General features: G+C 41.0%; 1 protein-coding gene across 1 annotated transcript in view; it reads left to right on the top strand.

Moving 5' to 3' along the window:
* VSTM4 (V-set and transmembrane domain containing 4) overlaps nucleotides 1-18,331 on the top strand; it is a 198,283-nt gene that overhangs the window by 29,015 nt on the left and 150,937 nt on the right. The gene's annotated exons all lie outside the window — the stretch shown is intronic.

Below are 18,331 nucleotides of genomic sequence, written 5' to 3'. Positions count from 1 at the left end.
TGGATTTCTATCTGTAGATTTTGAATCATTTCTAATTTTTCATTTATTTTGTCATTTTGTTCTTGTATTTTCTTCCAAAATTCTTCTAGGGTTTTATCTGTGTTTTCCTTGATCTATCTCTCAATCCGTTGAAGATACCTAAACATAATTTTTTGAATTCCTTATCAGGGAATTCTAATGCTGCTTCCTCCTCAGAGATGTGTTTTGGGTCTGTATCCTGCTCCCTTGTTTCTACCACTTTATCTTGCTTCTTTGTGTGGACTGTGATGGTCTGTTGTCTCTGAGACATTGTGAGGTTGTTGTATTTAGATCTCTGTTAACTATTTGTGAAGAGCAGCTAAGGGTGAGTTAGGCTTTTCTTTGTGGTTGTTTATCATTGGCTTCTTGGTGGAGGAGGAAGTACTGGCTCTCACTTAGTGAATCTGCAGGAAGTGTAGGTGTAGTTGTGTCGTATGGGGACTGTTGCCGTCTCCCACTCAGTTAGACAGAAATAACAATTGAATAACCATCAATAAAGTAAAAGCAAATGGACAAAAACATACTGTGTAACCACACAGGAACAGTAACCAATAATAAAAAGGTAGAGAAGGATAATAATGAAGACAAAATTGGAAAAACAGAAAAAGAAAAACAAGGAATGAGGTTAACCGCAAGAAAGAAAAAAAAAATTGCAACCAGAAATGGGGAAAAGAAAAAAAACTGGAAACTAGAACCTGGGAAGGGAAGAATAAAGAATAATAATAAAAGGACAAAAGTAGTAATAATAATAGTAGTTTAAAAACAGACAAACAAACTAGAAAAAAAAAATCGGGGCAGGGCAGGGCACCAAAGCTCTGTCTGAGCACACAGAATAGGATGGGATTCTTACCAGCCTAGAAGGTGGGTGGGAGTGAGGGATGGCTGCACCTCTGTTCACCAACTCACAAAGGAGTATCACACCTTTCCAGTCCTTGTTCAGAATGTCCTTGTGGTTCCTAGCAAGTGGAGCCTGTTCTTAAGTCCCTGGAATCTGAGAGAATGCTGTTGCTTTAGATATCCAAAATGATCAAACTGCTTGTAAACATTCAAAATGGCTGCACCACAACCATTCTGAACAGGCAAAAGTCCACAGCTCAGCCCGCCTTCCTCTTCACTGCTTCCCCTTTTATTCACCAGCCACCAGAGCAGTCCTCCCTGTAGTCCCTGGATAGCAGGGCTGATTTTTAGGTTAATTCTTAGGTCCTACCACCACTCAGCAATATCCAAACTGTCTGTGCCGTGAGGACTGCTGCCAGACCGCAGCTCCATATGTCTCCTTTTTTGCTGTTTTCATGCAAATTCTTCTGCTAGTTGGTGTTTAGTCCACTTCTATATCTTTCCCTTCAAAGCTCAGGGGTCCAGGATTATCTTCTGTATCCATGTTAATTAGTTCCCCTTTTCTTTGTTGAAGAGTGTCTGTGCAGTCTTTCTGCTTATTCCGCTATCTTACTGGAACTCTCATCTTTATTATTCTTTAGATAAGTATGTTGACTTTTCTTATACATTTTATTTTTATTTTAGATGAATTTGAGAGGCAACTTACCTAGTTTTATAAAAATTATGTTGAGATTTAATTGGGATTTCGCTGACTTTATAAATTACTTTTGGGTGGTATATATGTGAAATTCATCTTTACAATTCAAAATTTTCCTTCCTGGGAGCCTGGTGCTTTCCTTCATTTATTCAGGGATTTTTTTTTTTCTTTCTTTTTTTTTATGTCTTTCAGTAAAAAGTTTTCATGTGAATCTTAATCAATTTTATAACATTTATATCTAGGTATTTTATAGTTGTAATGAAGATCTACCTCCTCTTTCTATACACACACATACACAACTTTTAAATTGGTTATTTTTAGTGTATGAAAAAATTGTAGACTTTTGTTGATTGGCATTTGGCAAAATCGTGACTTTTATTATTATTTCTGATATAGTTTTCTTCAGTTGCCTCTCAATGATGTCTGTGAGTCTACATCTCAGTACTTTTCCTAACTTTATTACATTGGCCAGTACCTTAAAGATAGTGAGTTATCTGCCTGTACTTTTTGTATTCAAATTTTAACTTTACCATTTGAGCTTTAATCTTGACCACATTTTCCATCTATTCCACATGGCTGGTTAGAGATGCTCATTTGTCTTGCTGAAAAGCCAGCTTTGGCATATCCGATACTGTTTTGTTTCCTAGGAAACCTGTCAAAAAAGCAGTTGGGGTTGCTCTGCCGAAGCTTGTTTCTCATGAACTGATGATGCCTCTTAATAATTTACATTTCCTTTTTTAATTTCTTTGAAATAATTTCTTATTTTAAGAGTTCATTCTTGGACACTTGTCAGAGCTAGATAAATAGCTCATCAACCTACAGGTTTTATGACCTCCTTTTATTTATTTATTTAAATCAAGACCCTTGCATTCCTCTAGACATCTGGCATCTTTCCTGTTTTCCAAGATACCTCATTTTGCCTTAGATTGTGTTCACTCACCTGGGAATGCTCACCACTTAAGAAAGTCAAGAAGCTCTTCTTCTCTGAGGGAAGGGTAGTAAGAATGTTGTCAGTGAATCTGCTGGCTGCAAAAGGTCACTACTGGTGAAGGCAATTTGTTGAAGTGTTGAACAAAGTGACTCAACAGATCTTGTCAGGGTACCACACTATTGTTATGAATGCTGATTAATGTCTAACAGCCTGGGAACTGAAATTGCTTATATGTATTATAGTGGAGTCCAGACTATTATCATAAAAACACTCACCCATATCACTTATACTCTGAGATACTGTTTTGTGTGTGACAGATAGGGAATGGGGTTACAAGGAGTGTCCAGGGAATCGCATGTGGTCTGCAGCCTGTCTGTTTAATCCATGAGTATCCCTATGATGTGGCCCATTACAAAGTCTGGCTCAAAGTCCACTGAATCATGTGCTTGTAAAATGCTTTAGTGAATGTCATATAAAATAAATAAGAACCAAAAAACCAAGACCAAGCCAAATAACCAATCCACCTTATTCTCTGCAGTGGTATCTGCTTTACTATTTTCTACGTATTTTTGGGTTTTCTAAATGTCTGGGAATATCTCTGAGGAAGATGCACATGTGGTTAAATAAATAAATAAATAAAAGTAGTAAATTGCTGGAACAAAATCTACACAAATAAATGAATTTGCCTTTTTTTAAAATTAAATTAATTTTTTTTTTTTTTATGGAGATGGCTGTGAAAGTGTTTGGCTAAGAAATATATGTATATAAACCCAATTGCCATCTAGCTATTCCAACTCAAGGCAATCCCATGTGTTTGAAAGTAGAACTATGTTCCATAGGGTTTTCAATGTCTGTGATCTTTTGCAAATAGATCACCATCACCAGGCCCTTCTTCTGCATCACATCTGGGTGGATTGGAGCTGCCAAACTTTCAGTTAGTATCCAAGTGCTTAGCCGTTTCCACCACACAGGGATTCCTCTATATTAATTTGAGTCAAAACATAAGTTGTCATTTTATGTTTTAACTGTGCAAGTGATTAAAATATGCTGGAGAATTGGGAATTTTGAAGAGTAAGAAAGAATAAAATTTTGTTTATCTGCATGTGATGTATGTGTGGGATTGTGTGTGTCAGGGTGGCACTCCTAACTAAACAGTTGCTGGGGCCAAGTGGTATACAATGATGTGGTAGATAATGGAGAATGAAAAGTGTGAACCTCTAGATGATAATGGGATCCTGCTTGGCCTACCTTAGAGATCTGTCATGCCAGATAAACTTGTCAGTGTCATTTTTATTATGTAACAGTAGAAGAAAAGGCAAAGATTATTCCATTGCTTGTGCCATGTGACCATTTCACTGAAAGAGAAGTGCTGTGTAAAGATAAATTGGATGGAAAAGTTCTAAGTGACTCATGGCCTTGGAGCTCCCTGGACAGGTTCCCAGAGGAAATCACTAGGGTCAATGATAGATTTTATTTCATTTAATTGTTTTATCAATGACATTGAAAAAGAAGCATATGTCACTCTAATAACTTTACAGAAAATATGGAGTTGGGAAATATTCTTAACATCAGGAGGACTAAAACATAATGAAAATGAATCCAGAGAGTTAAGAAATATACGCAGGAAATAACAAAATGAGATTCAGTTTGGAAAATGGCAGAGTAGTAGATTTGGGGATCACAAATCTCAAACACTTTTCAATAGTCAACAGGAGACAAGGAGACTATCTCAGGAAGGGACTTGGGAGTGGTAATGTAGGGTGACTTATCCATGTGTCTGCAATGTGAAACAACAGCAGCAATAGCTGATGTCATTTCTGTCCATGTACAAATTGACCTGGTGTACTTGAGAAGGAAGGGGATTGTGTCTTGTGTACTACACTAGTGGTTCTGTAATGGGGACAGCACAGTCAGTTATAGGAATTTCATTTCCAGAAAAACTGATTCAAACTAATGAAGAGTGGCACAAATGACAAGGAAATGAGCAGCAGACTTAGGAGCCATGGGGACTGATTTAGTCAAAGAAGCTTTGCTCAAGATGTGCAGAAATCACTTCAGAAATTATACCTAGTACAGTGTTCAGCAATGATAACAAACAATAAAAAAAAATCTTGCTATTGAGTCGGTTCCAACTCATGGTGACGCCCTCTGTGTGTTAGAGTAAAACTGTGCTCCATCATTGAACTGTTCTCCACGTGATTTTTTTGGAAGTATATCACGAGACCTTTCCTCCAAAGCTCCTTTGGGTGCACTTGAATCTCCAAACTTTTGGTTAGCAGCCAAGTATACTAACCATTTGCACCACCCAGAAACTCCTAGCTGTGAAGGTTACTCAGTGCACACTGTATTAAGTATCTACTGTGTTTCAGTCCTGTATGAGAAACTTGGGCACACATGGAATACATCTAGAGGGGTAGCAAAACACAAATAGGTGGAATGTTACAGTGTAAGTACCATGATGAAGTTATGCGCAGGGCACTGTGAGATCTCAGAACAGAATCCCTGAAGGGCTCAGGGAGAAGCTAGTGTGGAAGTGATGCTGGCTGTTTGTACGGGGAAGTCAGTGCAGGGTGAAAGGAGGGAGAAAGCAAATTTTGTGGAAAGGCGTAGGGTTTGGAAACTGCACAGTGTGTGTGGACAGATTTGCAGCAAACAGGTCAGGATTGCTGGAATATGAGCCAATAGGCAGGGGTGACCATAGATATGCAGGAGAGGCCAACAGAGCAGGTCTTGGAGTTTGGACTTTATTTTGTAGGCCAGTATTCTCTACTATGCCTGTTGATAAGAATCACTCAGGGCTAAGCAGACAGAGCCATCTGTCAGTTTGTCATACTATGGTAGCTTGAGTGTTGCTTATGATGCTGGAAACTATGCCACTAGTACTTAAAATACCAGCAGGGTCACCCATGGTGAGCAGGTCTCAGCAGAGTTTCCAGACTAAGACTAAGACAGGAAGAAAGGCCTGATGATCTACTTTTGAAACTTAGTCAATAAAAGCTTTATGGATCACAAGAATGTTGTCCAATATAGTGCTGGAAGATGAGCCCCATAAGTTGAAAGACACTTTAAATATACAGTGGCAAGAACAATGGACACAAACATAGTAATGACCATATAGATGGTGAAGGACCAGGCAGCACTCTGTTCTGTTATACATGGGGTCACCATGAGTTGAAGTGAGCTCAATGATAGCTAACAACAACAATAGTTAAAATGCAGCTTCCCAAGTATCCACCCTGGAGATTCTTGTTCATTAGGTCTGGGAAGGGAATCTGAGTATTTAACATGCAGTCTAGGTGGTTTTATCATCAGGCAATGTTGACAGTCCCTGCTTTGGCCATGGAAACTCATGAACATTTAGTCTTTTGATGCATACTTTGTTGGCTGCTTAATGGTAGATTTTGGGGGACCAGACTGGAGGGTGAGGAGGCAGAATATTTTATAGTTGCCCAGACATGAAACAATTAAGAGCCGAAATTTGGCAATGGGAATGGAGAGATATTAAGAAATAAAATGAGAAGTACTTAATAGTGGAAGAGAGAGAGAGTGAGTTTTGGGATGACCTACAGGAATCTAATTGATAAAATATGAGCAAGGTAGTGCCAGTAGCTAAAACAGAACCAAGAGGTGGACCTTGTCCATGGAGAAGCAAAAATGAAAAGGCTGGGATGACTCTATGGAGAAGTCCAACAGGTACATGAGCATGTGGGTCTGAAGCTCCAGTCTGATCTGGCTGGTGAGAACTGATTTCTGTGTAAGGCAGGTGAAACCATGGTGCTTGATGAGATCTCCCAAGGTCAGGGCCAAGGATGGAGGTTGGGAAATACCAACATTCATGGCATCAGGAAGAGCTCCGTCTGCTCAGCATTTGTTGTGCAGGCTTCCCGTGAGTAGGAGAGGCAAAGTGTTCTCAGTGATGAAGCAGGCCCTGGAGATGAAGGTGCAGTGGCACTCTCTAGAAGCCTGTAGGGTCAGTCTTGGGAGATACAGAGGAACACACTGTTTCAAGAGGGAACATCTTGCCTTCTGATCCCAGTAGCCCAGCCAGCTGTATGTCCTCTGTCTTGATAACAACCATCTCTTAGTGCAGCACCTGCTTGAACCTCATGAGGCAGGTGAGATGCAGATGGGAGACTCACTGGAGTGAGCCACTTGATCATTCTTTGCCTGGCCCCAGAAATAGTAAGGGGTCTAGTCAGGGGGCTGGTCCATTGGAATGCCTTGTTCCGAAGACTGTGCCCCAAAAGGGACTTGGAGAATTGCCCTGTTTCTGAACTGGTGGAGGCAGATCAAGGCTGAAGTGTGGAGCAAGGAAAACAGTGTTTTATTTTGTTTGTTTGTTTTTTTTTTTTAAAAAAGGAGTAGCAGTAGACACATGGAGTGATTTCCAACAAAGAGACCAACGTGTTCAGTGATGTTACCCTCCCTCCAAGGGGCGGCTTGTGTATATCTGGGTTTTCAGGGTATTCTGAATAGGAATTTTTTTTTTTTTGTCTGGCAGGCATTATGGTGTATAATGCAAGATTCCCAGATGTTCTTGGTTCTTAGTGCCCTTAGGTCAGAGGAAATATCTAACAGTTGTGCTTTTTAAATAGTTAGGTCTTCAGAACTTAAAATAAGTAATTGTGTTCTAAAAACCAGAGAGCATAGTACATTCCTAGAGACTTTTCTTGTCCTCCTGAGCATAAATTCCAAAATTACCTTTGGAACAAGGTGAAGATTTGCTATCTTTGAGGCTAAAATCTTTCATGTAAATGAAAAATAGTATATAGCCAGTTGTAATAATTTTTTTAGTTGTACTTTCTGAAGAATTTCACTTTACATTGGCTCTGTGGACACAAAGCTTTTGTCTGATACCATATGTATTATTTATACTTAGTATGTATTGACCAACTGCTACATACCAAGCATGTGGTTTATAAACTAACTGGCTCCCACCCTCTGCCTGTCTTCTTACACCACAGGATCCTAGCTGCCACCTATACTTTTTTCACCCCTTCTCTTGTGTCCTGTTGCTATCTCTGTTTGGTTTCATGCTGTGTTCAGTAATTTCTTTATCTCTGTTTGCTGCTTCTGTCCTCCCCAAGATTTGGGAGTGTCCCTATCCTTCTTCCAGAGCCCTGGTGTCTCAATGGTTAAGTGCTCAGCTGCTAACTGAGAGAGCAACAGTTTGAACCCACCAGCTGTTCCTCAGGAGAAAAGATCTAGCAGTCTGCTCCTGTAAAGATTACAGCCTGGGAAACCCTGTGGGGACAATTCTACTCTGTCATATCAAGTCACTATGAGTTAGAATTGACACGACAGCACCCAACTATAGCCATCCCTCTTGAACTTTCATCAACCCGACTTGTCCTCTAAGGGTACCAGTCGGCTGATTCCCCTAAGAAATGTACATTTGCAGAGCTGCTAAGCACAAGGATGGCCCAGGTGGATACAGGAAGGCTAGACTAGCTTCTAAGCCTGGCTGTGTCTTTAGGTGCTGACAGGGAATTTCCAAGGTGAGGCTGAAGGTCAAGAACAGACCTCTGAGTAACTCAAGGTACCTGTGTCCTTACCATTCTGTGCAGTAGCTGGGTTTTGGGACAGGCTGGTTAGGAGGGGTCAGCCTGAGGGCATCACCTCCCCAACACTCTAGTGTTTGTAAGAGTGATGTTGTCACTCCTTTCAGGCTTCTATTTCTGGGGGTGCAACAGCTTTAATTTGCAAAACCTCATAAAAAGTTATTCTCAAAGGTTTCCAGCCCAGTTGTGCAATCTACAGACTCAGAGGCAGTTTAATATTCTGAGTCAAAATTAATCTCTATACTTTTAGGTGGAGATGTCTTGATCAACAGTGAAAATACTAATAATAGAAGCAATTTGGAAAGGCTGTCTCCTGTAATCTAATAAGTATTTCACTCTAACCCCAAATAGCATATTTCAGCAAGCTAAATTGTTATTTGATTTAAGATTATATAAGCTTTAGACACAGTAAGTGGAAAAGTGATTGGAAAAACTATCTGCTAACCTAAGAGTGTTTGGGGCAAAGATTAAATTATATATCATCTATTTAACCCCAAAATGTTAAAGGGGAATAATTGTGTCTGAAGTTACTACCACAGGGAACTGATGCTTCAAGTTTCAGAGGAAGAAATTAACCAAATAATTCCTTTTTCTCTGGAGACATGGAACAGATAATTAGGAATGAGATTTACTAAACATTTAGTTCTACTGCTTAATTAAGCAAGCACACATCATGATGTTTAAAGTGTCAACAGGTCTAGCCACTCAAAGGGAACAAATTGATGACTGGAGTGTATTTAAATACCACTTGTAAACAATTCTTCATTGTATCTACCTTCACTCTGTCTACCATGGTCTTGGAAGAATTTAAAAGAGATTAAAACTTAAACTCAACAAATACATGTTAAGGCCTGGTTTATGAGCCTGCCATACATGGTGCTTTGCCCAAAGAAAGGGAAGAGTAGAGAGGTTGATCTATACCCTCCCAAGACCCACAACCTCACACCGTAGGAGACAAATGTAAAAATGGATAAAGACCTAGTAGACATTTGCTGGTGGTGGTGGTGGTAGCTGCCAGCCTCTGTCATGTCAGCCACCGACTTATGGCGACCCATGCACAATGGAACAAAACACCGCCCAGTCCTGCATCATGTCCTCAGTTGGTTGTGGATCAGACCATTATGATGCATAGATTTTTCATTGGCTGATATTTAGAAGTAGATCACCAGGCCTTTCTTCTTAGTCCACCTTAGTCTGAAAATTCTGCTGAAACCTCTTTGACATCATAGCAATACATAGGCCTCCACTGATAGGCAGATGGTGGCTGTGCACAAGGTATATTGGCTGGGAATGGAACCTACTCTCTTTCACGGAAGGGAAGAATTATACCCCTGAACCATAGTGCTCTCACATGTTATCAACATATCTAATAAAAGAATATGAAAAGGTCATAGTAGAGGGCCCTGCTGATATGGGATAAGGGGTACATGCAGATAAATGGGAGACAAGGGTGCATTTTTTGGGGAATAGAGGGAGAGGATGTGAGATCCCACTTGTGCCATAGGGTGAGGGCATGGACCAGGCCATTTCAGTAGCCAGAACAGCCTGAATACATGTGTAGAAGTGAGAGAAGAGGAATTAACAATGGAGGAATTAACAATTAGCAATGCGGGCTGGCATGGTAAGAGGACAGCTTGAAAAGGTGACCTGGCCAGTCACCTTGACATCAGGGACCCTGCTGGATTCTTAAATGCCCCCTCAGACCAGGTACAGTGCAAGGCACACAGAAGGGGCTCATGAAGTATGGATGAGTGGTCCAAACTCTTACATAAAGTGCATGCTTAAAATGGTAAGAAAGACTAGAGGGTGATAGCAAGCAATTGTACAGACCTATCCTGGAGTTGTATTTGGAGAGGCCTGATTATCAAGCCCTAACTTTCAAAATTTCCTAACCACTATTTATGGACATAAACATGGCCTTTGTATTAGCTGGCTCCAGATTGTGAACTTCTTTTCCTTGTGTTAATGGGAAGTCTATTTAATATGTTTTTTTGCTTCCTTCTTTTATTTGTTTGCTTTGTTTTCTAGAATTTGTCTTTGAATGCAGAGGGAAAGAGCTGCTTAAAATAGACAAAGCCAGAGCTTTTCTGTTTCTCTTCAGCTGTTCCTCACAGGTCACTCAGAGGTCCTGTTCACATATGTGGCTTGTCTGATACCCAAGAGAGACTGCTTTTGGCCTGCCTCTTGGAGGAAAGGGGGCCAGGAAGCAACAGGCAAGCTTCTGGGAGCAAAAACAGAGATGGTCTCTGTATCTCTGGAGTTGTCCTCTCCCCTCAGAGTGCCAGTCCAGTTATAAATAGTGGGGACACATCTAAATTTTAATGATTTTCCCCAAAAGGGAAGATATAATGAACTAAATATATTAATTTTTGAATTTGGAACAAAGGTGTTGACCATCTTTATTTTATTTAAGGATGTTATCTTGTTCTTACTTCATATCACCAACCTCTTTGGTCTCCTTATTGATCTGTCCAAGATGCTGCCTAAGGCAGGGTGGTGTCTGCTCACCATATTTCTGTACCCCTGGGTGGAAATTATGAAGGCACTCATGCTGGGACCCAGGGCCTGAAGTTTCTGCTCCTCTCCTTTGAACTTGAGAGACCTTAAGAATTTTCTTCTGCTGAAAGTCCTGGGACTTCCTGCTTCCATTCTGTAGGAAACTCAAGAACTCAGAGAGGCATCAAGTACATCATAACAGAACCTAGGCATGTAGCTCTAAGGCCCAGAACCCAATACTAAATTCCCTTTGGGAGGCCTTAACCCATCAATACAATATCACATGCATTCCATTTATTCATTTGTTCAGAATAGTAGTGAAGTATACTGTATGTCAAGTAGAATTGATTCTAGGAGGTAAAGATATCAGATTCAAGTTCCAGCCCCCATGGAGCTTCCCTTCAGCAAGGGCAGGCAGACAATGGTGGTGATAAATGGGGAAAGCACTCACTGTGTTCAGTAGTGATGTATTTTAAGGTGACACATTAAGCCAGAGAAGGGAGGGTGTGAAACAAGAGGTGATGGTCAGGGGAGACCTCTCTGGAAGGTAACTCAGATTCTGTCTAGGTTCCAAGTTTGAGGGTTGGTCACTCAGGAACACCTATCAGTCCTTCTGATCCTGCATTGTAGACAATCTTCCTCTTTTGAAAATGACTTTGTCACATCATATTTTGCTGCATTGAGATTCGCTATTTGAAGTTGCACCTTGGAATATTTTGTCAACAACACTTTTGTGATAGACTTACTCCTCATGCTTTGTTGTTCCTCTTGTTTTTTTCTGCTCAGATGGAAGAGGCATTTGGTTTAGTTTTGAGTTCTGGGCCCTCCCCAGGGCTAGAAGGGAGAATGTGGTCCAGAGTCTGGCTCTTCATAACTTGAATCTCCTTGGACTCCAGGAGTGTTGGAGGCAGGGCTTCTCAAAGTGTGGTCTTAAAACCTGCCTTGGAATTTCCCGCAAGGTGTGATTTTAATCATGCAGGTTCCTGGGCCCTCCCCAGCTTTCTGGAACCAGAAGGCATGCCTCAAACCAGGGCAGTTCCTGGAATCTGCATTTTAATAGGATCCCCAGTTGATTCTCCTGCACATCTGAATTTTACAAAGCTTGGTCTTTGGGCTCTAAAACCAAATTTGTAGAATCTGGGAGAACAGTTTAGCCTCATGTAATTGGTAGCAGAAGTAGAAAGGAGAAGGCTTATCTCCCAAACTCGGGGCCTATTTTTACTGTCCACTTGCCACTATTTCCTGTTGCCTTCTCATCTTCTTTATATACCAGGATCTTCTCTGCCTTTCTCTCTATCAGAACCTGCATTCATGAAGGCTTTCTATGTCAGAAATGTACAACTTTCTTTTGTATAACTAGTAGTTGCAATTTGTTGCCAGCCATTGTTGAATTGGTTCCCAAGCCATCCCTATGTACAATTGGACAAAATGCTGCCTGGTTTGTGCAACCCCATGATTGGTTGTGTATTGGACCATTGTAATCCACAGAGTTTTCATTGGCTGATTTTCAGAAGTAGCTTGCCAGGCCTTTCTTCCTAGTCCATCTTAGTTTGGAAGCTCCACTGAAACCTGTTCAGCATCATAATAACATGCAAGCTTTCAAGTGACAGACAGGCATTAATTGGCTGAGAACTGAACCCAGTCTCCCACATGGAAAATGAGAATTCCACCATGGAACCATCACTGCTCTCCATTGCAATTTAAGCTTCTTTAATTGTGAGATACTTTGTTAAAGGAATTGGGGATACTAGTGAGCAGGTAGGAAAGAACTTGGGGAGAGAAGGAGCCTTCTCAAGCCTTCTATAAATCGTAAAGCTTCACCTATGGAAGTCTTGGGTTAGTTCTTCAATACACGTCATGCTCCAGAAAAAGAGCATCAGTATCTTTGGAGAATGGGGACCATACAGGGTACTAGAGGCCCCTTGGTACTCAGAGGGCTTGGCACCAGGTCTTGGCATGAACTCTTGGGCCACATCTGCCACAGCCCATGAAACACACCTCCCCAGGGATGCGGCAGGGCCTTTATTTCCAGTCAGAAATCAAAGTTCTCAGCTTTCACACCTCTATGAGTAATGGTTTTCCCACGGGTCTGATCAAAGCGTATTTGCATTGAGATTTGTTCTGTTCATACTTTCCAACTGGCTTCCTGCAGATGTGAGGCTGATATGATCAGTTTGTCTTGCTTACCTCTGGGCTGCATTTTTCCAGACTATTTGATCCTCCAGCATTTCCCCCCATTTTCCTCAGAGTGACAGTGACATAGGGATCTCACACCTTTCCCCTTACTAGATTTCACGCAATTCTGTTCTCCTAGGGAGAGCCCAGGAGTGACCACTTCTCAGTCATCTGGGCCACCAACAGTCAGGCAGGCTTTGCCCACTAGGCCCAGGGGCAGAGGAGATGGCACAGCAGTCAGTGGCCAGTTAGCCCCTAGTTTCTGAGTAGTCTTTCCTCCTCTTCTCCACTGTGGGTCCTGAACCAGTTGATAAATAGGCATAAGATCAAATAAAAATCCAAATATCCACTTTATTTCTGACAAAGCGGCATTGAGAGAGGTAGTTTGGCTCTAGCCACAATTAGCCTTCCTTCTCTGATCAATTGTTCCTCCCCCATCCTTACCCCACCACAGACCCAGCAGGAAGGCTATAGGCCCTGCACCTCATGGATCGGAGGTGGTCAGGGTCTTTGCCTCATTTTCCCTCATGCCTCTAGACTGAAAAATGGTAGATTAGGAGAGTGTACATCATTGGCCTTAGCCAGGGCTTTCTGTAAAGTGGAGCTAGCAGTGCTCCCTGTACCTGGGTGATGAGCCATTCCCAAGGGGCCATACAGTATGTGCCCCCTTCATCAGCTGCTTGTGAGGAGCCAGTCTAAATGAGCTTGTGGCAGAAGCCACCTTGAGTGGAGGCCTTACTTCATTTTCTCACCCAGAGAACAGTGTGTGGGATAGTTACTTGGATCAGGGACTCCTCTTTGTGGCCTTGGGAATGGGGGTGTTGGTGGAGGTCAGAGTGGAGGGAGAGTAAGGCAGTGAGATTCTGGTTATGTTCCCTCCTGGGAAGGTGTACAAATGGTTTGAGGCATGCCCTTCTCTAACTTCAGAAGCAGGGAGGAGGATCAAGACCAAGATCAAAAGCCAAAGGCTGATTCCTATGAGGCAGAGGTCAGACATGCCTCACCTTTCAATCTTTTGACCGATACTGATACCAACTGTCCCTCCTATTACACTCTCTACTTCTTTTCTGGCTTCAATAATTTGTTGCAATGGCCACACAGAACTCATAGACTGTTCAAAATTATGGGGTTTATTAAGGAAGTAACAGGTTACAAATCAGGAACAGGACAGCCTCCCCATAGCTGTGCCTGAAAGCAGATCTCTTTCTGTCCCTCAGCCCTTTGCTGGCCTCTGCCTGCTCTGCCGAGTGGTACAAAGCTTTTTAGCTCCACCAATAAAGGCCTACAGGTACCCGACTCCACCAGTTAGTCTCACTTTTTTACTCTGTGGGCTGGGAAGCCCACTGCTCTGACTTGTGCTGGTATCTTGGTTCTGCTGCTTCTGCTATTGCCATTTTTCTGCCACTGCTTTTTGCTGCCTGTGGTGTCACAGCTTTCTGTCTTCAAGGAGATTCAACCCAGGATTCTTGGGACCAAAGGATGTGCTCCAATCCTGGCTCTTCTTTCTTGATGGCAGTGAGATTCCCCTCCTTCCACCTCAGGGATGCTTCATTTTAAGTCTAGCAGGATGGCAAAACTGACCAATCCCAGCATTAGGATTCCATATATCTTATTTCCATGATCTCACCCACAATGGGTACCATGCCCCTTATTTATATTTTTAGTTAGCTATCCAGTCCCCTTTGTGGGGCACGTGCACCTTACATTTGCATAGTCCTACCCACTCATTTTGTGGGAGTTACAAAGACTGTGGCTAGAAGGGCCATATTAATTAATTCACTGCACCACAGAAGGGATGAGAAGTCCCACCCCTTCCCCCATAGACATACAAGTGCAGAGGAATAGGGCTTCCACCTACTACCATGATCTTCTAAGACAATCCATTGGTTAAAAGACTCACTGAACTCATTTTTTTCTCTTTGAGGGATTTGGCAGAGAACTCCTCCCATCACTTGTAGCTTTCAGAGTTAAGGTCTTTTAGTCTCATGAGCTGAGGCATAGGAAGAACCAGCTGTTTGGGAATAGAAAGCTGCTTGTTGCCTTCTTCCCAATTGTCTGTGAGGCCAATAGGATCACAAAATGAGGCAAACATTGGTTCTGGTTTAAATGGCCACAGCCTTCTGATGGCAAAACCCATTGGAAACCGTTACAATCTTTGATCAAGAATTTGCATTTTATTTCAGAAAGTCTTTGACGAACATAAGTAATCTGTGATTGAGAAATTTTCTACTTTTTCTTCGGTCTAGTAAAATGTTTAGTGGATGGATTTCATCTTCTGCCATCCCATCTACCATGCAGTGACATCTTTCATTCAGATCTGCAGGTCGATCCTGCTAAAATCATAACAGGTGTGTGGAATTGCAGTGGAGGGAAGGATTGAATTATGTCCCGCCAAAATTTGTGTCAACTTGGCTGGGCCATGATTCTCAATGGGTTAGAAGTTATGAAATGGTATAATGTGAGAGATATGTAATGATACCCATGGTGTGATTTGATGTGATAAGCTGATCAGGTGTAAAGGGAATAAGATTAAGGGTGGGTTGTAACACTCTTACTCCAATCACAGCCCTGATCTAAGTAGGGGGAGCTTCCCTAGACTGTGGCCTGCAACATCTTTTATCTTACAAGAGATAAAAGGAGAGAGAAGGGAACAGAGAAGGGGGACCTACTACCATCAAGGAAGAGGAGCCAGGAGCAGATCGCATCCTTCAGACCCAGGATTCCTGTGCTGAGATCCTCCTAGCAACAAGAGACACAGACAGATAAAGTCTTCCCCTGCAGCTGGCACTCTGAACTCAGATTTCTAGCCTCCTAAACTGTAAGAGAATAAATTTCTATTTGTCAAAGCCATCCACTTGGAGGATTTCTGTTACAGCAACACTAGAAAATTAAATAGATATTCATAAAATCAGGAGATCCATTTATTGTTCACTTGAAAGCCCTTCCTGTTGGTCTGGCCATACTAGACTCTGCTGTTTCCTTATGGTGTATGGACTCAGACACATGGTTTGACATTGTATCAAACTAAATTTGAAACAGTGCAGGAGTAGCAGCTGAAACAAGATAGTTATGGAGAAACCTTGGGAAAATTCCTGAAGCTCTGTTGTTGTTATTTGCCATCAAGTCAGACCTGACTCACAGCGACCCCTGCCTTGAGTTTTCTAGACAGTATCACTACGGAAGTAGATTGCCCAACCTTCCCTCTGAAGAGTGGCTGGTGGGTTTGAACCACCAGCCTTCTGATTAGCAGTCAAGTGCCTTAGGCACTACGCTACCAGAGCTCCTGAAACTCTGGCAGAGTCTTTATAAAGATTATTCTTTTTTACAGGAACAGATAAGATTAGGACCAGTGTTGCTAAACATCTCATGCAAACAAAGTTACTGCATTTCCTATAGAATACCCACATATTTGCACTAAGGGAAAATGAGTAGCATATACTACTTACTTCCTTGTTGTTGTTAGTTATTTTTGAGTCAGCTCTGATTCATGATATCCTCACATATAATGGAAGTTTTGTCCAATCTTGTGCTATCTTTATGATCATTGCTTAGAGACCCTTTGAGTCTAGACTCCCAGTTTGTTTGCTTTTTCAATGTGTATGTCTCCATACATAGAGCTGAGACACTTGCTGCCTGTGTTCCAAATAAGGCAAAAAAAAAAAAAAAAAAAAAGCCACTGACATTGGGTCAATTTCAACTTATACTGATCCTGTGGGATAGAGTAGAACTGTTCCATAGGGTTTCTAAGGCTGTAAATAAGGAAGCAGACTGCCTCATCTTTCTCTCATGGAGCAGCTGATGGGTTTGAACCATTGATGTTTTTTTTTTAGAGCCCAATGCTTTAACCACAGCGCTACCAGAGCTTCAAATAAGGCAAAAGGAATTGTAATTGGGTTAAGTTAAGGTCCCACAATTTCTGTCCCTGAAAGATCCTTGAAAAAAGTTATGCAAAGGCACTCTGCCTTTGCTGCAAGGGTAGCAGCATGTGCAAGCTGCAGAGATCTAGCCGCAAGGAGAGGGCACCCTTTCTTGTTAACCAATTGGACAATTGAAGATTCATGCTCTGAGGCAAAGGGTTGACAATGCAGGGCCATTCTAGGCACTGGAATTTCAATAGTGTATAAAGTAGGCAAACTATCTGCTTTTAGAGAACATTCTTGACTTGTAGGTAAGAATGGTTCACTAGATCTCAGGCACTGTTTTAAGCATTTCACAAATATTAACTCATTAAATCCTCCCACACACCCTGTGAATTGTTATTAGTTGCTGTTGAGTCAATTCCAACTTAGTGATCCCAAGTGTGTGGAGCAGAACTACACTCCATAGGATTTTCAAGGCTGTGATCTTTCAGAAGCAGATTGCCAGGCCTTACCTCCTAGGCACCTCTGTTTGGGTTTGAACCACCAACTTTTTGATTAGTAGCCCAGTGTTTAACCATTTCTGCCACCCAGGGACTCCTATCCTGTGAGTAGGCATTTATTATGAACCTCGTGGCAATCAAGATATTTAGGAGGTAAATAGAGCTTCTAGAAATTCTTATACTTTTAGGGAGATGAAAATAAGACTAGTACATACTCTAGGCTTTCTATTGGTGCTATCTGAGGGACTATGCCCTAAGAGTAAGGGCAAATAAAAAATAGACAAGATCATGTAAAAACTGGAACCAAGCCTCTGAACAGTTAAAACTCTAATTGGATTAAGATAATCTTTCCCTAGTCTAAAACTTCCTAAAAGAGAACTGAAATTAAATCCAGAACCTCCCAACTTTTTATACCAAATGTCTGGTATTCAACTACAAAATATCAGGTATAACAGGGGAAAAAACCAAAAGAAAAAACATGTAATAAAAACAAACCTATGGGTGATGTGGTTATGGAAGTTATCAGACATGGATACTAAAATAATATGATTAACAAGATCAAGAAATTAGATGATAAACTGGAGACATTGGAGAAGTACAAGTATAATCTATAAAAAAGAATTAAATAGATAATCTAGAACTGAGAAGTACAATAAATCAAATTAAGAATATAATAGATGTCTTTAGTGGCAGGTTAGACCAAATGACGAGAAGATTAGTGATCTGAAAAATAGGTCAATAGAAAATATTCAGTGTATCCTAGAGAGACAAAAGGATGGAAAATTCATAATAGAAATACATGGCAATAATAATACAAATATTTGTGGGAGGAGTAGTAAATAGAATTAAGTTCCAGGACATGTTTCTTGCCTCTTATATTGATTCATATCTTAGTCATTTCTTTAGTCTCCATCTTCATTTTAACTCCCTTTGGCCTTTTAGTCAGATCCCAGATTCTCTTGTCTAAGATTGTCCAATATGATAGCTATTAACCACATGTGGCTATTTACATTTAAATTAATTTAAATTAAATTACAGTGTCCTTTCCTTAGTTATACTAGTCTCATTTCAAGTGCTCAATAGTCATATGTGGCTAGTGGCTACCATATTGGAGAGTTCAGATATAAAACGTTTCCATTATCATAGAAAGTTCTATCAAATAATAATCTCATTCCCTGACATTTTACTTTGCTTCTCAGGTTAAATTATATATATATATATATATATATATATATATATATATATATATATTTTTT

This window comes from Orycteropus afer, unplaced genomic scaffold (genome assembly GCF_000298275.1).
Source record: "Orycteropus afer afer isolate SDZICR_OR568_19922 unplaced genomic scaffold, OryAfe1.0 scaffold00052, whole genome shotgun sequence".
Lineage (NCBI taxonomy): Eukaryota > Metazoa > Chordata > Mammalia > Tubulidentata > Orycteropodidae > Orycteropus > Orycteropus afer.
This window is presented reverse-complemented; position numbering and strand designations above follow the sequence as displayed.